The sequence below is a fragment of the Rousettus aegyptiacus genome, unplaced genomic scaffold (genome assembly GCF_014176215.1).
Source record: "Rousettus aegyptiacus isolate mRouAeg1 unplaced genomic scaffold, mRouAeg1.p scaffold_m13_p_16, whole genome shotgun sequence".
Taxonomy (NCBI): domain Eukaryota; kingdom Metazoa; phylum Chordata; class Mammalia; order Chiroptera; family Pteropodidae; genus Rousettus; species Rousettus aegyptiacus.
In genome coordinates, this window is record NW_023416291.1 from 45,344,288 (window position 1) to 45,371,315 (window position 27,028).

The following is a 27,028-nucleotide window of genomic DNA, read 5'->3' on the forward strand; positions in this document are numbered from 1 at the left end:
GAGAGAGAGAGAGAGAGAGAGAAGGAGGGATTAGGGACAGACTAACATTAAAGGAAATATAAAGGAGAGTATACTACACTGCATTCAAATTTCTTTCTGGAAAGCCTGAAGGTGAAAGTGTGGGTTGGAGAGGACACTGAGATAATGGATACGAGTTTTAACAGCAACACGGGAAGGAAATAATTGTGTGTGTGAGTTGGGGGGCGGGGGATGCTATGATGGGTTCTAGGCCTGGGATTCCCAGCCCACCGTGACAGGCGACTGAATCTTAGCTTTTCACCCACCCCTTTTGGAGCCCAACGACGAGGCCTCGGATTCACCACTAGGTGGCACCCGAGCCGTGGTTCTGCACCCCAGCGCTTCCCGCCGGCCTGACACACTCGCGGGTCGCAGGCACCTGCGCGGCGCTGAGCCTCTCACGCTGCCGGACGGGGTCGTTCACGGAGTTCCACCTGATTAGACCCAGCCAGTCCTGTCCTGGTTTTGCTGAATTCTATTTTAGCATCCACCAGGACTAAAATAAGCAGTTTTCAATGCTATCCTCTGGATTCAATCATAGGTTAAAAATGATCGATCCTTTTGTTCCCAGGACCCCCAAAAGAAAAAGTGTGTTTTCCCTAGCGAGAACCAGTTTGTCTTGTAATTGTATTTTGTTTATTTGTTTGTAGACATCATGGAGCCAGACTGACTTGGATTTGAGTTTTGGCTCTCATTTTCTAGGTAGTCCTTTCTGGGCCTTAGTTTTCTTCTAAAACTAATCAAATCATTATTGACTGAAGGGGTCGTCGAAGAGTAAACTTCAGTAATGATGCCAAGTGTCTAGCACAGTGCCTAGTGCGTAGTAGGCATTTTCTGCCTCACTTTGTCCCCAGATGGAGCACAGGCGACCAGTCCCACTCACCTTCACACCTTCTCATCATCAAGGTACCTGGCATGTAGATGGCCCTCTGCAGTGTTTGGAATTAATGAACAAACCAGCTCAAGAATAGAGCTACTTCGCCTTGGTTTTAGCCGCCTGAGCTCTGAATTACTAAGTTGTGTGGAAGATTCAGAAAAATATATCATAAAACTCTTGCCTACAGGTTCTAACGATCTGATTGGAGGAGGCAAGATTAATCGAAACATGTTTCAGAGTGAACACAGAAGCTAATAAATGAAAATGAGTAAAACCGTATGGCACAGACTGTGCGTGATTAAGTTTATAGTTCCTCTCACAGGGCTCGGTTTCCCAGTTTCTGACATTCACGGGGTTAGTTTCCACCTGTATTGTTTGTGGACAGTGGGCTGTTTGTCAGATCCTGGGCATTTCGATGGGGGAAGAAGAGGACTCAATTTGCAGCAGGGACTTTGTGTCCAAAAGGCAGGCCTGGGTGGGCATCCAGTAGGCATCATGAGAGCATCGGGATCCTAGGGATGGGCTGGAAGTGCCTGGAAACAGAAAAAAAGAGTCCAAAAGGGCAGGGAGAGGATATTAAAGATGGCGTTTAGCCAGGGCATCGTTTGGCTGATGATTTCTTTCTCTTTCTGAGTGTGAATGAAGTCGCAGAGTGCAAATCTGGACGCTGCCTGAAACAAGTTCTGGCTTGACCTCACACCCCAAATAGGATAATTTTGATACTATCTCTGATCAGAGGCATCCGAATCGCTGCTGAAACACTTTTAGGGACGGGGAGCTCACTACCTTAGAAGAAAGCCCACTTCTTCATTAGCTCTAACTGTAATTTTGGCTCAAAACTTTCCTCTAGCTTCAACACACTGGTGCCGAGTCTCTTCTGGGTCAGTCACCTCCCTCTTCCAGAGATCAGTTCTTGATATTGCCAAGAGCTGCTATCAAAAATCTCGGTATTTTGGGTGAGAGTCTGTGCTGTATGGCGGCGAGATCTCCCGAGATTTGGCGCGCGAACCCGTGAGATTTCAGATGAGAGCGAGAGGCCTTTCGGGGCCCTGGCTCCCCCCGCTACACCAAGGCACAGCGCTAGGTGGCGCTATGGTCAGGCCCCATTCTGGCGCTTTAGGTACTCAGGACTAAGAAAGGTTGCCCACTTCCTCTAAGAAGTTATCAGTGCCAACTCCATCACGTCTCATACCCCTGTTTCCCTGGGTAACCGCCAGAAGTCCGAATCGCCTCCTCTGCAGTGATTCAACATCACTGACCCTCACCCCAATCCTGCTTTGTGTGTACCCCATACATCGGATGTATGGCCGGCCGATGTTGCTGCCTGCCCAGTACCCCGCCCCCCCCCCCCTCCTCCTCATGTCAGGGTTGCAGTTTTTCTGCGATGAACAGTTCCCTCACTTACCGACATGTGGCTCTGGCGAGTTCTGCCTACCAGGAGTGGGCGATGGACCCAGGCACGGCCACCTAGAATTGCCCCTACACCAACCACAGTGGAAGGTTCAGCTTTGGGTTTCGCTGGTGTGCTGATGAGGGAAGAGGCAGGCACTGGGCACCACGCACTGCCCTGTGGGGGAGGCTACCTAAGAATGGAGCCACACAGGGGTGAGTAGAGCAGAGCGACTGCCGGAGCGCACCCTAGGGTGTGGTTTGGGTCCCCGATGCCTCCAGGACTGAAGCCCACAGCCCCACTGGATGTCCAGGTATGTGAGCGATTAAATTCTCTTTTCTTTTGTTTAATCTAGTGTGAGTTGGATCTCTGACATTTGAAACTATGAAGTTGTGACATAATCCCTAACCTGACTCAGCCTCCTACCCCTCCCCTCTGTGTGCGTTTCATTGCCTCCTCTGGGAACACACTGGAGCCATCAGCACATTCCCCTGTATTCAGGGCCTCTTCCTTGAATGCACCTCCCAGCTCCTTTCAGTGAAATCTGGTGCGCTCTCTCTCGGGACACTGGCTCCCCTGCAGGGCTCTCCGAAGATGGCTGATCTTTGTCTTCTATACCTCAGGCCATCAAGAGGGTAGGAACCCTTCTTGCTCTCTATCGCCATCTCTAAAAACCACTCCCCTTCCTTCTACTTAAAGCTCTCAGCTTCTTTCAAGCTCGGTCTCCACCTGTCTTTACCTCAGACCGTCCCTAACAATCTGCCAGTCACCACCACACACTCACCGATGGCCTCAGCCCCAATCCCGTCGACTTTCTCTCCGGCCCCCTCCCAGCCACCGACCTCAGCCACTTCACCATTCACGTGAATGATGTTTCCAACGCGTGGGTCTCTGTCACCTCAGTCCCCTTAGACCTCCTTATCACGGGCAACCGCAACATATCTAAAAGCTCAAATTCATATCCCACTTTCTATGTCATCTTTTATTCATATAACTCACTTTCTCTGGCAACCACGGTGCAAAAATCCTTTGACCTTGAGACGGCCAATTCATGTGATTCCCACCATTCTAGTCCTTCCCCTGAAAACAGCCTGAATTCTTTCGCTGGTGTTTTCTTCTGCGCTTACCGTGCTGTTCTTCATATTGGTCATTTATTTATACTGGGAACTTAGAGGCAGACACAGAAGGGCCAGAGGTCCCAGTTTGTACTTACTTTTCCCCTCTCTGTTTCTCTCCTACCAGCTGCCGGCCCTGCCGACCAACAGCGACCTAGACCCACCCCAGATGCTTTGGTGGGAGCTCACAGAGGCAGTAGCCATGAAGAACCAACAACTGTCCAGGGACCTCTACACCAGCCTCCTTTGTGGTCCTGCTGTAGCAGCTGAATGTGGTTAGCTCCCAGAATTCCCGCAAATGCCCACCCATTCCCCGTGCCAGAGCTGGTTAGTGGCTTCGCAGCTCCAAATTTGGACTTTTCCTTCCCCGGCCCCTCCCACAATTGTGTAAGTTCTAATTACTAAAATAAGCTCCTTATTCTACAATGCTTACTTAGCACAATCCCAGTGACCTACTTTCTTCGAGCTTGCCCCAGTGAGGCTGAGGCTTGCTGGAGAAAACATGCAATCCTACTGACTGCTTGTGCTTGGATTCATGACACATAGCAGTCATGTGATTTGGTCTGTCCAGAATCCTCTCCCACCGACTGGCAGCTGAGCTCATATTTTCTGTTTCTTTCCAGTTGCAACGCTCCCCTTGTAAGCATTCTGCCACCCTGCTCCTGTCAAAGGCCACGCCCCCACCTGTGCTTTGTACCCATCTCCGCTTACCATCTCAAAGATTATGTGCCTGAGTTTATCTATCTCCCCTCTCTTCTGATCTTCCCAGCAGTGCACAGTTGTGTCCTAATACCTTCCAACTATCAACATGTATCCTTCCTCGACTCGGTATCTTCCGCGAGCTACCGTGCCGTTCTCGGCTCCCCATTCTCAGCGAAGCTCCTGGAAAAGGTGGTTGCTACTTTCTCACTTCCCCTTCTCTCATCAACCCAGTTCCACTGGGCTTCCATTCTCAGAACTCCAACTAATGCTGCTCTGGCGTTATGGTCACACGTGACTCCCACCTTGCCAAATTCTGTGGTTGCTCCTCTGTTCTCTCCCTTGTGATCTCAAGAGCAGCAGCACAATGAACCTCTCCCTCATTTTCTAAGTCCTCTCTCTGTTTTTGTGACACACCAAACTCCTGGTTATCCTCTGCCTCATTAATTACTGTAGAGGTTAGATTTAACTCTCTACCATTTTCCTTCCTTCCTTCCTTCCTTCCTTCCTTCCTTCCTTCCTTCCTTCCTTCCTTCCTTCCTGTTCGGTCTCTCCCCAGAAAGTACAGTTCTTTGGGTCAGGAATTTAGATTTTTTTTTTGTCTGCACTGTTCAACTGGCACATAGTAGGCATTTAACAAATGTCTTTTGAAAGATAAACATGATGTTTTCCCCTATCTAAGTCACCTTTCTCTTGGAATACTCAGGTTGGTCATGATCCCTCAAAAAGCATGACTCTGTCTGGAGGCTCACATCAGCATAATTACTTTGGACCCTGACAAAGATTCTCCCCTTGACCTAATTCTAGTTGGGCTCCTCTGAGCTCTCTTCTCAACGGGTCCCTGACTTTTGGGCTTCTCTGTTCATTTTTGCTGAGTCTACTTTTAGCAAGAATTCTACTGGGTCGGTTTAGAGAAAATCCCCCTTGATTCTGAGTAAATTCCTTATCCCTCCACACTCAATATCTTACCACCCTCGCCTGCCTTCGACAAAACCCCTGTCGGGTTGGTTTTGCCGAAATCCTCCTGACTCCCAATGTTTCTTCTCACTAATTTTTCATCAACTGACTCTACTCCTTGGCTATAAATCTGTGCTTGTCTTTGTTGTATTCAGAGTTGAGCCCGATCCATTCTTCTTACCTCAGCACCCCGCTGTGGTGGTCCCCCTTGAATAAAGCCTGCTTTCTCATCTATAATAAGTACTGCGAAAAAATTTTAAGGATTCTATTCATACAGCCTAAAATCACAGCTGCTTTGGGGCAGCCATATCTAAGGCTGTCTCAGGGAAGCACATGGTGCCTCTTGGAGCTGTGCAACTTCGTGGCTCCTGGTAATTACATCGTTGGCCGGCACTAAGTTGGAGAAGCTAACTGCACTTTCAAAATATTTTTAGTAGACGTGATGTTAGGTCAGTTTTCCTCCTTTCTGTGTGTAGTTTCCATTTCTTTCCTTAATTTTCCTTCCTTCCTTCCTTCCTTCCTTCCTTCCTTCCTTCCTTCCTTCCTTTCTTTCTTTCTTTCTTTCCTTTTTGTTAGAAAGGAAATCTTCATACTTCTTTCTAATAGGAAGAGCGTTGGTCTACCCTTTAGGTCCACCGAATTTAGGATCTTGCTTTTGCCAATTAATTCATATAATTAATATATATTAATCGTATATTACTTGAAACTTTTGTGATTCTGCTTTATCCGTCTTCATGAAAATGTTGGATGGGACAGACAACGGCGACACACCAACAGAGACTTTCTCTCAGGCTAATAATGAATAAAAGATCAATCCTCCGCAGGCTTCTCTTAGCATACTACCATCAGACGCACCCCTAGTTCTCAAAATACTCGGCAAACAAGAAGGTTTCAGAATAAAAACAATCAAATTGGATCATGTAGGGAAGGAGCATTGGACCCAACACATTAGGTTTCAATTCTTACCCTTGATACTTGTTAGATCTCTAAACTTGTGCAAGCCACTCAAATTCTCTGTAGTTCAGTATACCTCCTCTGTAAAATGAGGATAGAGATGATTTTGAACCTAGTTGCAGGGTGTTGGATGAGTGAATCTCTTGAGGTACATGAATGCTCGAGATCTAGAATTCTGTGACTTCCACTAAGATAGGGTCCTCATGCCTTTTGGCGACTGCTTTAGTGTCATTTATAAAAGTGAAGCGTTGAAAAACATGAAAAAAAATTAAAGATTTAAAATTTAAAAAAAGAGTGAAACATTGGGGGAGGTGGAATTTTCAGCAACCACCAATAAGATATAAATTATGATACATACATACGATGGGCCATTTTGAGTAACTAAAAATTGTTTTAGAAGGATGTTTAAGAATGTGGAGAAATAGGTGAAAATAAGTGAAAGATATAATTTGTATATACATAAATTATCCCAGAACAACGTGGAAAGAAGTATGTGAAAATGTGAGAAGTGATTCTTTTAGGGCGGTAAAACTATTAATAATTTTTTCCACTCATTTTACTTAGCTCTAATTTTTATCATTTTCATATGAGTACATATTACATATACTGTAAGAAAAAAACTGGAAAACATTTTGAGATGCCTAATATATGTATATAAAGCCTTTTAAATGTCCATGCCCTTTATCTGAATTCCATTCTGAGGATTCAGTCTATGGACTAAGGCAGTAATTCAAATTACAGAATAGGATGCATTCATAGATGTCGATGGGATGTAATTTATAATAGTGTAAAATTGGAAACAGTCTAACAATGTAGGAATAATTAGATAAGAACACATCATCTAATTAAAATCAAAGGCAAACTTTTAAAATTGTGTGTATAAAGTCTGTAATCACAAAAGCTTATGAAGTGACATTAAGGGAGAAAGTAGAATAAAATTATATTCTGATTACAGCTACCTTATTTTTTAAAAAGCAAAAAATAATGCTCTAAAACTAATCTGGAATGCAGAAGGACAATTGTTTAGGGTGGTGAGACTCAAGGTCATTGTTATTTTGACTTTTCTACACTTCCTAAAACAAGCATTGTTTATTTGTGTTAACAGAAACAATGTGTGATTCTTTTAAAATGAAAACTACCTGCTCTATAGGAGGGAGACTGATGAGTTGGGCTTATCTCTTTCTGGAGAGTCTGCTGGGGTCGGGTGGAGACGGGGCTGATAAACTGCTGTCCTTAGTCAGGGGCCCCAGTTCTTATCCCCAGAGCTGGGGCGCCCAGCCCCGGTCACCCATTACTAGAGGGAACACATTCCCTCCTGTCCAGACAGAGCCTCGGCCCTGAAAGCCAAGCCCTGGGTGTGGGTCTCTCCCATGGCTGCCTGAAATCCCCAGAGAGATAGGGAGGGGGGCTTCTACCCACTCATTTCACCTCAGCCTGTCCTGACCAGAAAAATCCCCTTGTTCCAGTGCTGGTGAGGATGTGGAGAGACGGGACTTTTGTACACTGTTGGTGGCACTGTAAATTGGTGCAGCCACAAAACAATATGGAGGTTCCTCAAAAAATCGAAAATAGAACTAACATACATTCCAGCGATTCCACTTCTGGGTACTTAGCTGAAGAAAAGTAAAACACTAAATCGAAGAGAAATGTGCATCCCTACATTCATTGCGGCATTGTTTACAATAGCTAAGCAACGTAAGTGTCCATTGATAGATGAAGGGACAAAGAAGATGTGGTAGGTATATCTAATGGAATATTACTTGGCCGTAAAAAATGAAATCTTGTCATTTGCAACAACATGGACGGACCTAGAGGATATTATGCTAAGTGAAATAAATCATGCAGAAAAAGACAAATACCGTATGATTTCGCTTATATGTGGAATTTAAAAAACAAAAAAAAATAAACAAATGAAACAGAAACACCCTCATAGATACAGGAAACAAACTGGTGGTTGCCGAAGGGGGCGGATGTTGAAGGGTGAGTGAAATAGGGGAAAAAATTAAGAGGGAGAAACTTCCAGTTATAAAATAAGTCATTGGAATGTAATGTACAGCATGGGGAATATAGTCAATCATATTGTAATAACTTTGGTGAAAGATGGTAACTAGATTTATCATAGGGATCATTTCAAAATGTATATAAACATAGAATCACTACGATGTACACCCAAAATTAACAGAATATTGTATGCTAATTATACTTCAATTAAAAGAAAAGAAAAAAAATGCCCCTGTTTTATCATTGTCATCTTCTCCTACGCCTTCCTTATGGCACACACTTGATAATGTTCCCCTAAATAAACAGCCAGCCAGATATTTCCCCAGCAAAATGGGTTTAATCAGAAACAACAAAGAATTGCAATTTGGGACGTGCGTCTGACGGCAGACCACACGCAGGTCTGCAGAAACAAAGGAGAGTCGTGCTCTTCGGTGGGCTTGGGAGGGGCTGTTGCAAACAGAGTCCCTTCGAGGAAACTGTAAAAATTCCACTCGCGGTGACTTTTCCTTGGCTGAGTCATGGCCATCTCTCATCGACAGAGCTGCTACTGGGCAAAGAGGAATCTTCCCTTCCTCCCGCCGAGGAAGAAACGATGTCCAGGATGCGAGGTATGTCTCTTCCGGTTGGATCAGTAGTATGCGCTGAGTGACGCGTGTGTGAGTGATTGCTCTTCTCCTGACTCCGTTTTCAAAGAGGTTTCCGTTTATTAATGTTTATGACGATGTCGATGAGGCCGACGGATGACGACAGCTTACTGAGCTCCTGGGACACACCAGTCGTATTACGTAGAGTATTTCAGTGAATCCTCGTGAGCTAAGGTCTGTAAATACCTTGTGAAATATGTCCAGTTATCCTCATTTTACGGATTAGAAAGCTGAGATTTAGAGAGAATAAGTCATTTTCTCAAGGCCACACAGTTGGTGAAGGGCAGATCTGACTGATTATTCTTTGTCTACGCTTTTAAGGTCAGCTGAATGCTCAGCCCATGCTCTAGGCTATACTACTGTCTCCACTCTGCCTGCAGATGTCACCCCATTATTTAAATTTGCTGGGCTTTCTTTCTTTTCTAACATCGTTCTCCAGTCATCCTTCTCCCCCTGCCACTCCCTGAGATCTGGGCCAGCAATATCAGTAGCCTCTGCCTACACACACGCACACACAGGCGCACATATATCAATCATAGTTTCCCTGTTCCCCACTAAATGGCGTTTATTTGGTACCACCGAAGCTACGTGGATAAATGTCATGAGGCTCCAGTGCACAACCAAAATATAAACTCCCGGTTGGGCCGATCCATTTGCGGTAGCCTGTGTAGGTGTCCCGCTGTGGGGCAGAATGTGCCTGACTTATCTGTATCGTCTACAGTGCCGAGTGCAGGGCTCGGATTCAACAAAATGATCAATGAACGAAAGAAAGGATCAATTAATGTTTTAACGACACTGCCATCTCAGAGCTTGAGTTCCTTCATCTCTGAAACAGATTTGATTATAGTCTCTCCCGTAAGGTTGACAGTGGCCGAGGGGTGGGGATGGACTGCGTTCACTGCTCTGTCTCTGTCACCCAGCACTTGGCTTGGTAGACGGGATGTGCTCAGTAAAGGTCAGCTGGCTAAGGCGAGTTCCTCTGGACTCTTACTTAGTAGGGGTCTGAGAGTGGGCGGAGCGAGGCCTAAACCACGCCCCGCTGATTTCTCAGAGAAGGCCATTTTGCTGTTAAGTGACCGGAATGGATTTTGCTGTTTACCACCTCATTGCGGAGTCTGTGCTCGAAGTAGGGGCCTGAGTCTGCAGGAAGTGGTCCCCACTGCGAGTGAGAAGCATCACTGTCCTGGGCTAGTCCCAGGCCTCTGAGCTGGGCTTCAAGAGTCTGTAAAACTTGGTCAGATCCAGACCCGGCTTCCTTTGGAGAACTGGCCCCAGGGGCCGCCCTGGCATTTTTGAGTGAAAGACCGAATGAGCTTCCTCTTCCCCTCCCTTGTCCTGCCTGCCCTCTTCCCGTTCCCGTCTCTCTCCCTCACACTCTCTCTTTCACACACACACACACACACTCTCTCTCTCTCTCTCTCTCTCTCTCTCTCTCTCTCTCTCTCTCTCTCTCTCACCCCCATGCCAACACAGCAGCTTCTAGAAGCTAGTAGAGCCATCGTCTCAGTTCGCTTCCACATTCAGAGAATCCCGAAGGCTTCGGGCGGTCCAGGTGGGAATAGGATCCCCCACATGAGTGCGGGCCCTCGGAATGACTCGGTGGCCGGGTGGCCAGCACAGGACCAGACCCTCAGAGGCTTCATCTCCTCGCCTTCTCGGGGGGGCGGTTTTCAGCGGGCCCGCTCTGATTCAGTGGAAAGGCTTGGTTTCTGTAAGGCCAGAGGATCTCAGTTCTCCCCCAGCTGTCTCGCTAAGGAGGGCTGTGCTGGCTGGAGGCTGGAGCACACGCTCTCCAACAGCAGCGTGGCGGTGGCCCTGGCGGGGGTCCCAGGCTCCATCATCGGAGGCACAGCTGACAACTCCCCTCCGAACTTCAAAACTCCCCGAAACAAATTGCCGGAGGGACCTCTGGTCATAACCACCCCCTACAACCGTGAGCATCACGTAGCTCACTAAGCACCTTTGCAGATAAAATGTCTCACCTGCACCTCACCCCGACCACAGGGGACAAGCAAGGTGGTCATTCCCGTTTCATGGATGAGGAAACTGAGTCCCCAAAGAAGCATGGCTGGTACAGCCAATGATACAGCTGGAGCCCAGACCTAAGTCTTCTGGATTCCAGAGACAGTTTCCTTACTCTGACTGGTGTCCCCCTGGGATACTCTGTATCCCACCCCCGTGAGAAGGCCGGATCCCTCTGGCTTGGTCACGATCTCACTGTTTAATTATTAGTTAACGCTTCTGCAGTGGTAGAAAGAGGTTCGCTGACACACACCGCATCGTGATTACTCATGGGATTGACATCTGGGAGAGGGAAGAACCACACCCTTGCCAAACCTCACCTGCCGGCCAAAGCCACACCGCCTGAAACCATCTTCTGAGCTAACCTAGGCATCCGTACCCCAGAGGGGACATTCGTACCCCGGAAGCAAGAATTCCTCAAAAGCGCTTTGCAACTGCTCTATCTCTGCCACCATTTTCTTCCAGGGTGAGGGGAGGATTGTGCCCCTTAGCTTGTTGGCACCCCACTTGGCAGAGTGGCCCCCGCAGCTGCACACCTTGTCTCCATGGCCCGGCTGCACCTCCTGGGCCTCCCGTTCCCGAGCATCTTGCCGGAGCTAGCAGAGTCATGCTGGAGGAGACGGCGTCCAGGGCAACCTCCTTTTTAGGACGGAAGTCACATCGAGTGAGGCCCCTGGCCTTGGTTATACCCCTCTGTTCACAGGTGAAGCCAGGTCACCATGAACACTCAGCACTGAGTCAGAGGCATCTGAAAGCGTCCCCTGCCACTGAGGATGGGCGTGGCAGCAGAGAGGTGATTCGATGGGGCGCACAGGCTAATGACAGGTGCATGAGCCGGGGCGGGGTCGGGGGACGGCTCTGAGCACCGGGACCTGCAGCGGCTTCCTGTTCCCCCACGCCCGCCACTCTCCGCCAGGCCCACGGGGCTTCCCGCAGTCCTGCGATGTTCCCCAACCTCAGGGTGGCGTAGGGACTGGCTTCCCCGAGCTTTACCACATCTTTTCACTAGGTTTTCATTGTTTCTCCGCCTCCCCCAGTGACCCAGCGTGTGCCCTTCCTAGTTACAGCGATAAGAACTACGGCAAAAATAAACTAGTATCTATTGAGTGTATCAGGCTTATTAAATCGTGTGAGCTCCTCCCACCAGGTGGAGTAGGTATTGTCGTCTCCATCTCATAGTCGAAGAAATGAAGGCTTAGGGAAGCCGAGGGACTCGTGCGGGGTCACCCGGCTGGTCAGCGGATGCCCAGGACCTCTGCCCACCAGCCCGCGTGGGCCTGCGTCACGGTCACGGCCTGGGACACCCGTTTTCTCTCCAGCCTAAATCCACCAGTCCTGTGTTCCATCGGTCAGTCCTCCCAATCGGCAAGTGTCTTTGGAAACCCCACTGAGGACTGGGACACCTGGAGGGGCTCAAAAGACAGGCCAGCCATAGCCCCTGCCCCTGAGGCGTTGAGGAGCTGCCTAAGGAGACAAGACGAAGACGCACGAATTCGCACTCAGCCCCCGTGCGACCTCTGCCAAGTCACCTGCCTTTTCTGGGCCTCAGTCTCCTTATCTGCAAAATAAGGGTGTTATGTGTATCTGAAGATTGTAAATCCTACGGAATCCTTGTTATTTATGATCAGCCGAGCGCACTCTGCTTACTGAGAAGGTGGAGATGTGGAGGTCCAGGGATGCAACTGTCCCAGGATGCCGCTGGAGCAAAGCCAGAGAAGCAAACCACAAGACTCGACGCTGAGAGGAAAATCGCTTCGTTACTCAGAATAGGACTAACACCCAAGAACGAGCCCAGTGGGGCCCCAGTGAGAGGGGAGAAGCCATCCACCCCTCAGTTCTTTTTTAGCTGACAAAGCCCAGAGAGCCTCATTCTGGTATGGGTCTCCCCTTAGTTCTCGGGGCGCTCAAGGAAGAGTGAGCTCGTTGCTTCTGGTCCTGGCATTCAGGGCACTGCAGGGTGCAGTAAGGCTGCAAACGAGCCCCGTGGAAGCCGTTTGCCTTAGAAACCAGAAACGCTGTTTGAGTTCGGAGGAATGACCGAAATGAGTGAGACACTGTAGAGATGTGGAGATGAGGGTCACAACCGGGTCCGGGTCTGGCAAGCTGCCTTTCTCTCAGGGCCCCTGGATGAGACCACACGCGACTTGGCTCGCCGCTGAAGAAGGAAGCGCTCGCCCTGGCTACGGAGGGGGAGAACGTGAGGCTGAGGACTCTAGAGCGCCTTGTTTGCGTTATTTGGTTGCAATGTCCTCATCCTAGCCTAGCCACGTCGCCTGTTTTTTATTTTGTTCTGTGCTGACCCAGAACACACATTTCGAAGTTGGGCGAAATCGTTGCCCCTCCCGATCGCGTCTGCTAACAATTGGTTCTGATGCCACCTCAGACTTCCAGAGCTCCAAGTCACTTACCCGACACTGTGCAAACATTATTTCGAATTGTCTGTGAGTATTATTTGTACATAATTAGAGCCAGATAACTCTTTGTGATGTCTGTTTCGCAGACGGGGACGTTGAACGTCACAGAACTGACCTGCAGAAGTCCTCTGTGATTCCCAAGGGGCCTTTCCTCACTTCTTAAACTCCGAAAGCCCGTATTCTCATATTTGATTTCTTTTCGTTGATCCCTTTATACCCAAAGCTGTTCTACATGTGAACTTCATTCACTCCTCCACAGAGTCGTAAAAAGGCTTATTGCTTTCTATCTCCTAAATGTGGATCTCAGTTTAGGAGAAAAAAATGACCTTGTCTATGAAAATCATGTGAATTTATATTGGTGAGATCCTTCTAACTTTCAGGAATTAAAAAAAAAAAAAACTCAGGCATCATTTCATCCCTGTGAGGTGGGGTGGGAAGGGCAAAGAGGGAGAATGGCTATTTCTTAAACATCTACTTATTCTGCTCACACATTTCATCCCAGGGGCCGCTTGGCCTAGAAGGTGTGGTTACTCTCCAGATGTGTCAAGCAACTTGCCCAAGGTCACTCGGTTAATAAGTCGAAGCCAGGATTTCAAAGCAGGTCCATCTGTTCCCCAGCCACCCTACCGCGGTGGTGACAGCATGGGATTCGAACTCAGGTCTCCTCACTACCGGCCACTTCCACTCCAACTGTTACTCTGGCTCCATGGTCTGAAGTTTGTGTTTGCTCCTTCTCTGAAAGAAGGAACCTGTAAATAAGGTTAGGCGAGCGGTGTGGAAAGCTGAATAATGGCCCCCCAAGAAGATACCCAGGTCCTAATTCTGGAAACTTAACGAATGTTAAGGCAATGAAAGGCTGGAGTACCATTGGCGTTTCCCTCCCCCATGTGACTTAGCATCATGGGGGCTGTTGGAGAATGGGATATCGAATTGAGGTCTTGCCTCTTCGTTCATCTCCGCGCTGACAAAGGCCCCTGAGGTTTCTATCTGTGATAGGGACCTGCGGGTATGGTAAATGAAGGACCTTGAGCTGGGGAGATTAGCCTGGATATCCGGGTGCTCCCTGAATGTAATCACAAGGGGCCCTAAAGAGGGAGGCAAGATGGTAGAGGAGGAAGTAGGAGATGTGAGAACGGAAGCAAGAGGGTGTAGGGGAGGGAGGAAGGGCTCTGGAGGCAAAGGAATGCAGGCAGAAGCTAGAAAAGGCAAGGAAACCCTCGCCCTAAAAGCCTCCAGGAGGACCCCTCTGGTACGCACCTTGATTTCCACTCAGTGAAACTGATTTTGGACTTCTGACCTCCAGAACTTCAGTAAAAGAATAAACATGTGTTGTTTTAAGCCACCAATTTGCCGTAATTAGTTAGAGCAGTCACAAGAAACTAACATGAGTACTATCTACTTACTAAAGAGAATGTAAACTACAGCATTTAAAACGTATCCTTCTGTGTGTAAATAATCTACAGTAATTCATTGTAAGCAGAAGTCGTGATTGCTTTTCTTGGCCAGCTCTTGGATATTTGAATTAAAAATCATTTTAACTTATGATAAAGCACAAATTATACTAGGCCAGGTGTGGCAAGGCCTAATTTTATAATAGAAACTTGGAACTTTTGTTTATGTATTTTAAAGTCTCTATATTAGACTTCTACAAGTTCAGACTGACCTCCCCTCAATATATCTAGGAAGGAAGTATATCCCATACGTAGGACACAAAGACTAATACACTTAGCAAGGAGGAAAGAATTTGTCAATTACCTCTGTGTTCACGTCCATGCTGGTGAAGAATTATTTGTTCAGTTTTATATTTCAGTCTTGGATGAAGATGTCTACATAGAAACGTATCTTTTTGACACACAATGTAATTTTTCAGCTTCACATGTATGATATAAATAGCTTGTAATTCTAAATCGTATACCAAGGCAAACACACCAACCATTAGCTTTGGGACCAGACGTAAATAGAAATATGTAAATAGAAAGAAAATTCATGGTTTGTTTATCCTTGTCCTCCCAGCAGTTATGTGGATTTCAGTCTTGTAATATTCCTTGGATGTGTTCATGCTTTTTTGCATAATTTGCAAAGATGATGTTTATCTCACATATTATCTTGCTGGCATTACCACTAACTATACAAATTACTATTTGTAATAATGACTGTTTTGACAGTAATCTTTTTACTGAGGAACATGGGTTGGAACAATATAATAGAAAAATCTAAGCTAAGGTGTAAATCACGGCTCTCATTAAATAATGACCCACCTGCTTTCCAAAGCAGCCAGATAAATGTCCACTGGGGCTCATTTAATAAGAGGTTAAGTGACAACCACTACATACTTAGAACGGCGTTTACCATTCTGTACCTGGTGGCAGATTGTCAGCTTTGTGAAGGCACATTGGTGTGGCTTAAAGAGGTATCACCTGATATATCCTTTGGACCATAAGAGAAACATAAGTGTGAAACATAGAATATAAATCATTAACTAGTTCTGTTCTAATAATGCTGACTTGGAATTGGAAGAGCAGTTGGCGACTTCATGAGGAGTGGATGTGAGGCTTGACCTGGACCTTTATAAGAGAGAGAAATATTGTCAGTGAAGAAAATACACTCAATATGTACTGTATACTTGAAACTAATAATAAAATAAATTACTTTTTTTTTAAAAAAAAGAAATAAGAATAAGAACCCTGGTATCCAGAAATAAAAAATTTTTAAATTCTTGAAATTTAAAGATAACCTACATAAAGAAAAGTGCATAAGTTGCAATTGAACAGCTCAATAAATTATCCCATGAGAATACAATTGTGTGACCACGACTCGGGCCATAAAAGGGAACAATCCCTGTATCCTAGACATTCCTGCACATTCTCCTCCCCAAAGGTAACCACTATCCTAACTTCTAAACCTCTATCAGTATTACCTACCTGAATCTTGATATAAACGGAATCATATAATACAGATTCTCTTCTCTGACTTTTTCCTCTTGTTATGTTGTTGAGATTCCAACATGTTGCTTTATTGTAATTGTAGTAGAATCAGATTCATTGCGGTATGTAATTCTGTTGCATAAATATACTAAAATTTGTTCTTATTCTCAGTTGATACAGGTGATAGAGTTGTTTCAAGTTGCTTACTGTTACAAATAATGATTCTATAAACATTCTCATACATTTTTTTTTTTCTTCCCTGCACACACACATATTTCTACTGGGTGTGAAATTGAGAAATTAAGTGCTCTGTTGTTACCTTTACTCAAGGCCATCTCTGGTTGCCAAGTTTAAAAAACATAGTCCTCTTACCTTCTCTTAGACTTCACTGTCTTCTTTCCCTGCTTTACTTTTTTCATAGCAGTCAACCCTCATCTAACAAACTCTGTTCTACTCATCCGTTTTGTTTATTTTTAATAGTTTGCTCATTGAAATGCAAGCTCTATTAGAGCTGAGATTTGTGTTTATTTTGTTAATGACTGTTTTTGCGACATATAGAAGAGTTGCCCAATAACTTTTACTGAATTGATTGTTTTATATATATAAAAAGAAAATACACCCAGCAAATGCAAGGTGGACGTGTGGGGTATGTCTGAGGCCTACGGTGGGACCTCGCCAGAAGAGCTTGCATGCTTCTGACATAAATTTTGTGTCCTGATAAATATCTTCTCTGCTTTATGCTGTCTTCAGGGTAGGACATATATAAATACTACTGGGTACATTTTTAAAAGGCCCAGCTGCTATTGATTATAGGAAGACATTAGAGTACACTCAGAATGCCCAGGCATGGCACTGAGCAGTCATCCCATAGTTCCCACAGCCTGAGGCAGAGGACCACCCCATGACACGTTCCTCAGTGGGCCGGACTGGTACAAAACATACAGGGGATGCATTTTAGGATTCTGTCCAAATGTTTTTTGGGGGTTGGTGTTAATATGGAATGAGCATACTCAGGGACTGTGGCACATCATTCGATTTAGACCCTGCCGTCTGACCTGTTCTGGTCAGGGTCATCCTGTGGTATAACTTCTGTCGCCCTCTCTGGATTGAGGTCATCAGGACCAAGTCCTATTTTCCTGTTGTATCCTCCTCCATACCTTGCCAAGCACAAGGCCCAGAGAGCTGCACCCTAAACCTGAATCAATCTGCTAAGCTAAACGAATGCTGATGGGAAGATTTGGTGGGATTTGAATAACGCCTCCAAAGGAAAACTTAGTAAGCCAGGTGGTAAGGCAGAATGATCCTTTCCTACTATCCAAATCCTCAGCGTGGCTCCCCTACCTTGAAGTCACTGCTAGAGACTCCCCTTGCTCCAAGACAGGCAAGGAACTACCTTTAATCAGACTGGGCACATCTCATCTCTAGAGCTGCCAGGGCTCTGTGTAAAAGTGTAATAGCAATAGGCCACTGATACTTTTCTTTTCACTTCTTTTTCACCTGGGAAAAAAATCTCCAAAGTCCACTTTACACTGTGGCCAATGGATAGCTAGCTATATGAATGAACACCTTCCTGGGTAGTGTGGGCCTCCAGGGAGGCCGCTGGCCACTAGGCCACTCGGAGTGTACTGCACCGAAGAGCGTCCAGGCCCGGCTCCGTTCTCAAACACAGGGCCAGGCCAGGGGCTGCCAATCCAGCCTGAGCCTCCCTGCGTGACGGCACCGAGCCGGGCATTGTTTCTTCACCGGCAGAGGTGGAAGCCGCGGGTCTGACAATGACAGCAATCTGACCTGGCAACGGGATCCAGACAGACGTCCACGGGAAGGCCACACCAACCGCATCCTCCCTTGGGGATCGGGGCCACGTGCACGGGCAACCCCACTTCCAGGAGGAAGAAACCCTTTGCCCTGTGGCGACATTTGCGCCTTGCTGAAGGGGCACTGCCCTGGGAAGGAGACATGCCTTGGATCACACGGCTGTAGGCAGCGGGTGGAAGAGAAACATCTAGTCCTCGAGCCACGGCTTTGCCCACGGGGCCACAACACCCCACTTGCGGTCTGTCTCCTGGGGTGCCGTCGAATCCGGTCGCTTTGTCGAGAGAATACTTTTCTCTCGTTCTCCTACCCTCTTGTCGTTGCCTGCCTCTATTTAATTTTGCCCCTGTTTTATTTTGTTCCAGAAGCATTGTTGGGGAAGTAGATGAGGGAAGCCCCAAAGAGTTGAACTGAGGGAGCTGCTATCACTTACAGACACATCTGCTTGCAGGGCTGACTCCTCCCCAACAGCTGGCACCTGGAGCGGGGAGATGCTGCCGCCTCGGAATCTGGAGAGTCACAGCTGTCCTGCGGCCCAGCTGAGGACTGGCTCTCCGCCCATACAGATGGCCAGATGGTGCCTCTGGGGAGTCGAGCATCCCCACCCTCACCCCAAAACACACACAAGGCCCTGTAGCCCGTTTCTTCTCTCCTCCTGTGGCTTTTTTTTTTTTTTTGGCTGCTATTTTGTTAAGAATAAGAGGAAAGGCTCGGAAACTGCACCCCGATATTATGTGACAGTCATTTACAGCCTTAAGCCACCAATCGTGGATGAACCACCAAGGAGGCATCTCTGAGGAAGATTGGCCATACGTGCTCTATATGTGGAGCTAGAGAATCTTCCTGCCCACCTACTGTGCCTCAGTTTCCTTATCTGAACCATCCTGCTGGGAAAAAAAAAAGTATTGTTCTCCAAGTAGAAAATTTGAAAAATTATAAAGAATGAAATCGCCCCCATTCTCCAACTCACATCTTGCTGTCTTCACATATTTTTACACAACTAAATCGCCTCGCATATACAATTAAATACGATACCTTTTTAAACAATATCCTTTCCTTATTGTAAATGTAATACATGTTTATTATGTAGCATTCAGAAAATGACTTTCGGTTGCTCCATTGAGAAGTAACAAACATTAATATTTTGATGTTCTCTTTCTGGTCTTTCAAACAAGCATTCATATACCACCAGGAAGAAAAAAAAAGCACAGTAGATTTATAACTTTGCTTACTGTTTTTATAACTTTTCTTTTTCACTTAACTCTCAGCATGGAGAATTTTTATATCTTTCAATGTTCTTTTGCCTCATTTAAGATGACAGGACATATGGATGTGCTATGTTTTATTTAACCAAACTTCTGCCGTTAGAACTCTGGTTTGGTTCTAATTTCTCTCCATCGTAAAGAGGGCTAATTGGAGTGAAATCTTTGCATTTCCCCTTCTGCATTTATACCTCTGAATCCCTCTGCTCCCACACCCTCGTATGGCGAGACTGTGGCTGATAACGGCATAAAAGTGCTTTGGGAAATACATACGTTGCCACACATAGATGAGGGGTTATTGGTATTAGTTAATTCATGGATATTGTGCATGTACTAAGCAAAGAGTAATAATAACACATAGTACTTCCCACGTGCCAGGTACTATTCCAAGAGCTGTATTTTATTTTGAACATATTTAATTCCTGTAACAACCCTATAAGGTACGTGCTATTAATTAACTTAGCTTTTAGATGAGGCAATCGAGGCACAGAGAGGTTAAGTGTCTTGCTCAAGGCCACAGAGCTAGGAAGTGGTGGAGCCGAGATCCCGAACCGGACTGGCTTCCAAATCTATGCACGGACGCCGATCCCCGCAAGGGCAGGCTGCTAGGAAAAGCTGGGGGAGCAGCAGGGTGGGCAGCAAGCAAGCTTTAAGTGCACCCACGACCTCCCACGTGTTAGTAATGGGGGCCCGACAGAGGCCTGTCTTAAAGGAGCTTATCGGCCTGCAGGCTCTGCCTCGAAGATGCGTTTTGCTAATGGCACAGAGGCGATTATTTAAAATAAGAGTTGTTAGCTTTTAGAGACACACATTGCATATTTATAAATAAAATGACGTGATGTGTTTCATTTGCTGCAAAATAATCACAGTGTGGGGGGGTAATAGCTGGATGGAATGTAAGTGATGCAAAACAAGCCACGGGTTGAACTTGTCGAAGCTGGAAGGTAGATATTTGCAAACTCTCCCTTCTCTCGTATTCGTCTAGAATTCGCCAATGTACGACATTGGATAGTTCACGAATGTCCTTTGCAAGGCTATTCCAACCCAGAGTGTAAAGGTTAAGGGGAGGACGTAGAAACCGGCCCAACTCCTAATTCCAGCTTTCGAAAAAGCTTCCCCAGAGTTGTTAGCGTGAGGAAACAGCCCCTAAGGGCCCGGCTCCTCTGCGAGAGCCTTGGAGGTTGTTGGTTCAGTCATTCAAGAAACATTAGTGTTCATCTTGGGCACAGGGATGATATGTGGGAGAAACCACTGAATTTGGGAGATAAAATACAGACCGATCTCGTTTTTCGTGCTTTGCATTATTGTACTTCACCTGTTTTTTCGTTTATTTATTTATTTATTTTTTTGGTTTTTGGTTTTTTTTTTTTTCTTCTCAAACTGAAGCCTCCACCATCAGGATTGCGACTCGCTTCGTCACAGTGGTCTGGAAGCAAACTCGCAATGTCTCCGAAGTATGCCTCTAGAGAAATGAAAAGTTAACAGTACCAGGTAAGGGAACGGTTCTGCAAATGTCCCGAATGGTATAGGAGGCTGAGAGGATGAGGGAGGAGGGTGTGGGTCGCGTCCCCCGCCCAACGCTTAGGGCTCTGGAAGGAGCGAGGGCGGAAGGAGCATGGAGCACCGAGCGGGGAGGAGGGAGCACGGAGCGTGGAACAGTTTCTTCTTCTCCACTCGCATCCTTCGCATCCAAGGGTCCTGGGGCTGAGCCCGGGTCAGGGGCAGGATACGGGATGCTGCCAACTTTTCTCCTCCCCCTCTATTGTTATGACCACTGGCCCTGGGCTTAGCTGTACACTTTGCAAAGCGGGAGACCCAGTTTCTAGCGGGCTGATCCAGAGAGAGAGAGAAAGCACCTCCCTTTCCATACCTTCTCTCTGCCTTATATGGTGGAAAAAGTTAAGACAGACCAAGCTGCTTTGTACTTCTTCAGTGACTGAATTTGCCAGGAAGACTAGCAGTGTACGGGGATATATGAAACCTACTCCAAAATGGATTTTACATTATAAGAGACAGGTTAATAGAAAACAGTGCCCCAAACAGGTGAGGTGGGCCGGGCCCACTGACAATAAACTAATCGAGGAAACGAGGAAACGGTCTGTGTGCTGGGAAGATCCTGAGTCTCTCTTAGGGTCACATGCTCCTCTTCGACCAATAGAAACTCAATGAGGTCGCACCCTCCCCCACCCCTCCTCCGGCCTCCTCTCTCCCTTGGTAGCCAGTGTTTAGTTCCTGACTTAACTCACTGTGGTCAACGCCGGTACTAAGGGTTAACAGAGAAAACTGAGGTCCTTAGCTCTGCAATTAGGCCTCCTCCTGGATTTCGAGCAAGGCCGATTTGTAAACATGCCTGCGTTTTCTGTTCTGAGGGCAACAGGAGAAGGCCGCTCAGACGCAGCAGCTCGGGAGGCTGCCAGTTTTCCTAATCTGCCCCTCTGTTGCCTTGTGCCCTAGGGCCACAGCTCAATAGCGCTGAGGCACTGCTGATGGCGTGGTCCTGTAGGGCAGGGAAAGGTGAGTGGAGGAGGGCAGCCCAGGGCTGGGCTGTCTGCGGATCAGAAGGAAGCCACCAGGAGGGCCCATCAGAACCTCTCCAGGATCCCAAGGGTCTGGATGCAGAGTCACGGGGGTCCTGAATATCGGTTTCCATTTTGCACAATTTTGCACACACGGCGGCATAAACAGGGCAGAAATCTCAGCTCTCTCGCTGCTCCCCACCGATCCTGAGAAACAGGAAGTAAAACCGACAAGTGGCATCAGCAGGATTATCAAATGCTCCGTCTGCCCATGCACCCTGTGTACGCTGTGCTTGGAAAGAGGCACCTCGGAGTGCCCGTCCAGAGATTCCTTCACTGATGAGCAGGCACCCACCTCCCCTCGGCGCGGAGGGAGGGTTTCACAGCGCCCACATTCCACAGCAAGCATTCTTCGGTGTCTACATGGAAAGGTCTTTCGTCTCCTTATTCCTGGCTTTACAGCCTCCTCCAGATTTCGCGAACGCCTGTTGGGAGTTCATCTTCCCTGTGAGGTTTATTCTCTCCCTTATGTGAAGAGGGCCTGAGCTGTTTTCTTGTTGGCAAAGCCAACGAGCCACAGCCGAAGTCTGTTTGTTATCTCAGACATGGGTGGGCTCTTAGGCATATTCATCTAAGAAAGTACCGGGGAAGGAATGAGGTGTTCCCGATTCACTGCACAAGATGGAACTCGGAGAATTTTGTTCACTTCTCAGTTTCACTTTTCAAAGAAATGTGGGCTATTTCACTGCATTTCCAGAGATCAGGATGTTGAGAAATCCAGACCATGTCCTAAAAGGACTAGTTAGAGGAATCAGGAATGACAAGCTTGTGAAAGATAAAACCGAAGGGGAACATGAGGGCCACCTGCAAAGCGGTGAGGGCCTGTGTTCGCTCCAAAAGGCAGAGCCAGGGCTGGGGTGTGTGGGGGGGGGTGTGTCGGGGGCAGGCAGGGGGGATATTGAGAGACAGATGTTGACTTTATAGCAGCAAGAACTTTGTAATAGCTGGGCTGTTTCAACAGGGAAAGAGCTCAGCGAGGCAGTGAGTCGGGGCCTGATCGGACAGTAGCCAAGCAGAGACTGGACAGCCACTCCTAGGAGAAGGGGCCGCACTGGGCAGACGTCGACTCTAAGATTCCGTTGTTTGGTAACTCTCTGACGTGCAAGTTCTGTACATCGTACGTTAGATAAGGAGGTATGTTGAAAGTCTTCAGTGGCTTCCTAGAAACATTGATTCTTTTTTGTTTGTAGAAATGAAAATGGAAGGAAAGTGACCAAATGAAGACCACGGAGAAATATTTTAGGTTACTTTCAGTATTTTAATTTCACGTGTCTTTGCGTTCCTCTTAATTTCAGACACTGTTTTCTTTCCTTTACTTCTATCAGTCTGTCATTATATTCTCTCTCTCTCTCTCTCTCTCTCTCTCTCTCTCTCTCTCTCTCTCTCTCATTCTCCATTTACGCAGAGGTTATCATTCATTCCTTGGATGGTATGGATTTGGAACATAGAGGAGTTTAAGGTCCAGTTTGTGATATGATTAGAGCAAAAAATAAATAAATAAGAAAGGACAACGTCTCGCCTAGTCTGTACGTGTTTCTTATACTTTTTTTCTTCTCTAACCATGTCTTCTGGTCACGACCATGTTTGGTTTTAAGAAAAATCATTGATGGAGAAACCCCCTGACATCTCTCGAGCACCCCCAGAACGTCTTCTGTTCGCCTCCATCTGTGTTCGCCCCTGACCGAGTTGCTTAATTTTAATTCACCTTCGTAGCCGCCATTACTTTCAGCCAGATATGGGACATGAGAAGCTCTCAATTATAGTGCAGATGAATAAATAAATAATAGAGGCATTAGAAGGCAGAAAAAAAAGTCATTCGCATAAGGTTGAAAGAAAAGGAAAGAAAGAAGTAATGTCTTTCCATAACACTAGAAATGACATCTATCATAATTACAATAATTAACATAATTTTGGCAAAAGAATACACATCAATTAAAACCGAAGAAAGTCCAGAAACAGACTCAATTCAGTATATAATTAAAGTCCCACTTAAAATCAGTAAGAAAAAGGTGACTTATTCATGAAATGCCTAACTCTTTGTGGGAAAAAAAAAAAGAGTCCCATCTTAGCCTTCAGACTAGAAAAAAAATGACAGAAATAAAACTGGGAAATATCAGAGGAAAAAAAAAACGGTGAACATTTACAACAATTTTGGAGAAAAGACTTTCTTAAGAAAAAATCCCAAAGACCGAATCTGAAGCAGGAAATTCCAATATATTTAACTAAAACATATCTGTATGTCAAAACATGATAAATACAACATAAAGGCAAGTGCCAAAACAAAAAGGAAAGTATTAACGATGTACGTAAAAAAATTGATATCATAATCGGAAGCTCCTACTCATCAAAAAGAACAAGAAGAACGCCCGATAGAAGACAGAACAAAGCCTGCCAACCACGAAGAAACACAAGTGCCCAACAGACCTGTGGCGGTTGAGCTTCGTGGCCAATGGCAAAGCAAAACCAGGAGATGTCATCGTCCATCTAGCCAAAGGACAACATGGTTTCGTTTAATTAAACACTTAGCGTTGGCTTCGGTTTGGGTCAGGGAACCCTCATCACGTCCTGATGTGCGTGTGAGTGGAGGTACGGTTGGCAAAATATCTCAAAAAGCCTTGGAAATATCCAGACTCTCTGACAAAGGAGATTTCCACTTATGGGAATTTTTTTCCTAAAGGAATAATTAAGGCCGTATGCCAGGGCCTCTCTGTAGGCATGGTTGTTCCAGCGTTGAGCAGAAACCAGAACCAGTCTAAATACGCAAGGGTAGCGATGGGTTAGATCCATCGTGACATGTCCCGTGCAGCCATGACGAATGTTGTAGAATATTCAATCACATGGAAAGATGTTCAAAGTGTATACTTCTGCCGCCGTTGCTGAAGTAGCTGTCATTTATTCTGTTTTAGCTGGTTCATTTATTTCTTTTCAATGGTATAGTCTTCGAGTAAAAGAAATGAGATTTAGGTTGGAAGCCTGAGGAGGTGGAGCGGAATTGTGGCTCCGTGGAGTCTTGGTGTCTCGAATCATCCTCCTGGAAACGACCCCAAAGCGCTCAGCACTCTGGCCCAGAGGACTTCTCCAGCCATTCTCTGGGGCTGGACGGTGTGGCAGCTGGCAGTACTCCTGGGAACGCGTCACTGTCACTGTCAGGTGGCTTCTGTTACGTCTCCTCCAGGCCCGGAGCCGTGCAAGGCACTGAACTGGAAATCAAGTCAGATGTAATCCCTGTCTAGTTTGCAGTAAACACACCTTGAGGCACAAGTGCCCAAGAGCTGGCCACTCTGCCAGCCAGGCACTGAGGAGCCAGCAGTCTTTCAGGAAAGACTCTTTGCTCTCCCCTCTTCTCCCTGACTCCCCTCTCCCCGGCCCTCCCATCCACTTCCCTCTGTGGCTTGCCCACTGATCCTCTGTAGGGCGAAGCTTAGTCTGGGGGTTGGTTCCCGTTCCAGGAGACTTGGAACCCCCACAGCCTTGGGAGGGCACTGTGAATGTGCCAGACTTCTGGACTATTCATCTCGGGCAAGGCTCGAAAGAACAGTCCCCTCATTCTATAGTCACAGAAATGGAGGCCCAGAGAGGTTAAGGAACTTGTCCAAGGTCACACAGCCACTCCCAAATCTGGGCCTTCAGGTTAGAAGCCCTGTGCCCTTTTCTCAGGCTTTCTCAAAGTGGGGTCCTCTGATATTGCATGTCCGAATCAGCTGGTGCATTTATGAGGGCGCAGGGCGGATGGTGGCTGTGGTCAGAAGAGTTTCTAAAGTGCATATTCCTGGGCCCTATCCCAGACCTGCCTAATCAGTATCTCTAGAGGTGGTTCCTGTATTTTAGCACTAAGCGATTCTTATGCATCCTTGATTTACTTCAATGACATCTTTAAGTCTTGCTTCCGAATGATCTATGTAGAATAGCTACCATTTATAAACTGTCTCCTAGAGAACATAAAATGAACATACGCTATTTAGTTGCCCCTGGACAATGCCATGCCCTCGATTAACTACCCTGTACGACAGCTCGCATGTGTCCTTTAAGCCACAATCATACAATCAAATATTCTGAACGGTGCAAGCAAACGGGGAAACAAACACACCTCATGTGGCCCCTTTAAGAACCTTTCTTCGCCTGGGTTCTGGGATGGGCGTACTCCTCCCGACGGGCTTATCTTACCATGCCCACCACCTTTCTGACACATCTTGCTTCACACACATGTCTCTGGCCTGAGAGCAGATGGTTTCTGATACTGGTCTGAACCCACCCTGTCCCTAATCAACCCAGAAGGACCTGGCAAGCCCAGGGGAGATAAACATAGCCAGGATGTCCCTTGTAGGAGCATCTCGGGAGGTTAAATGTGGCATGTGAGCAAGCGATGGGCAGGTCAGCAGCACGTCTGCTTAATGCTCACCGAAGGCCCTCTGCATAACTTTGCGAGCTATGTCTGGCACTTCAAACCAGAATTAAATCGAAAGGGAAAACCTCCGAACCCAGCTGGAACCCTGGGGACTCTATGGTGGCTCGAACGTTGGAGATGATTTATTTGTTTTGTGGGTGCCCGTGCACCTGATTGCTCCCCACTTCCCCCCCGCCCCCAGCAGGCTCTCACCTGACTCCAGATGGCCCCTGAGGCTCTCTCCTGCTGGTCTGTCCATGAAGCAAGCACCAAGGACAGAGCCGATGTCAAGAAGGGCCCCATCAGGACAAATTACTCATTCAAGGACAAGCTTCATGTCAGCAAGACCTGGCGGCAGGGAGGTGGGGCACAGGACAGGACTGTAGCAGTTTCCTTCTGTCTGCATTTATTTCATTTTTTTTTAAAAGGTAGTTTTTCAGCTTGAGAAAAGGCAAGAAAATATCGTTACTTTAATTTCTCCAAAAAGTGTGGTAGTAAACAAAACCAGAGACTTCGAGAAAACAAGGGAATGGTGTCCACAAAGCCCAGCCCAGTGTCGGGCACTAAAGTACTAAAAAATGAAGTGTCAGATGGATAAGCCACTATCCGAGGGTGGCCATCAGGGGGACGGCCACTTCCTGCTTGGTGGCATTCATTAACACTGGGGTGGCTGACCACACAGTCCGGTGTGGGCTGCAGACTTCCAGGCTCAGAAACCCACTTTTGCTGGGGCTTTGATTTCTCAGGGCCTGTTTTGTATTTATCAAATGCACAAGATTAATACGTGGGACTAAGATGCCAAGTCACCCATCAGTTTACAGTGAGAATTAAGTGTGCCGAAGCCCTAGCATATTCCCTTTCTGCAGGCAGCCCTCGTGGGAACCAAAAAGTGGCCTCGATGGTGGCCTGGTGACACAGAGCCAGAAGCAGGGGAACTAGATGCATCAGACATTTCTTGGCATAAAGACAAACTGAGAGG

At 46.8% G+C, this 27,028-nt stretch overlaps 2 long non-coding RNA genes across 3 annotated transcripts; one reads left to right on the plus strand and one right to left on the minus strand.

Annotated features, from left to right (window-relative positions):
• Positions 1 to 11,665: 11,665 nt before the first annotated feature.
• LOC107509206 lies at positions 11,666 to 18,395 on the minus strand. The gene is made up of 3 exons (XR_001596465.2): positions 17,804 to 18,395; positions 13,957 to 15,655; positions 11,666 to 13,840 (listed from the first exon to the last, which is right to left on the minus strand). It is a non-coding gene; the product is annotated as an uncharacterized LOC107509206 (long non-coding RNA).
• Positions 18,396 to 21,336: 2,941 nt separating this feature from the next.
• Positions 21,337 to 24,288, plus strand: LOC118612464. 2 transcript variants are annotated; one of them, XR_004954961.1, is made up of 3 exons: positions 21,337 to 22,036; positions 22,627 to 22,751; positions 22,856 to 24,288. It is a non-coding gene; the product is annotated as an uncharacterized LOC118612464 (long non-coding RNA). The 2 variants fall into 2 exon arrangements; XR_004954962.1 differs by having other exon boundaries at positions 21,337 to 21,603.
• Positions 24,289 to 27,028: the final 2,740 nt, after the last annotated feature.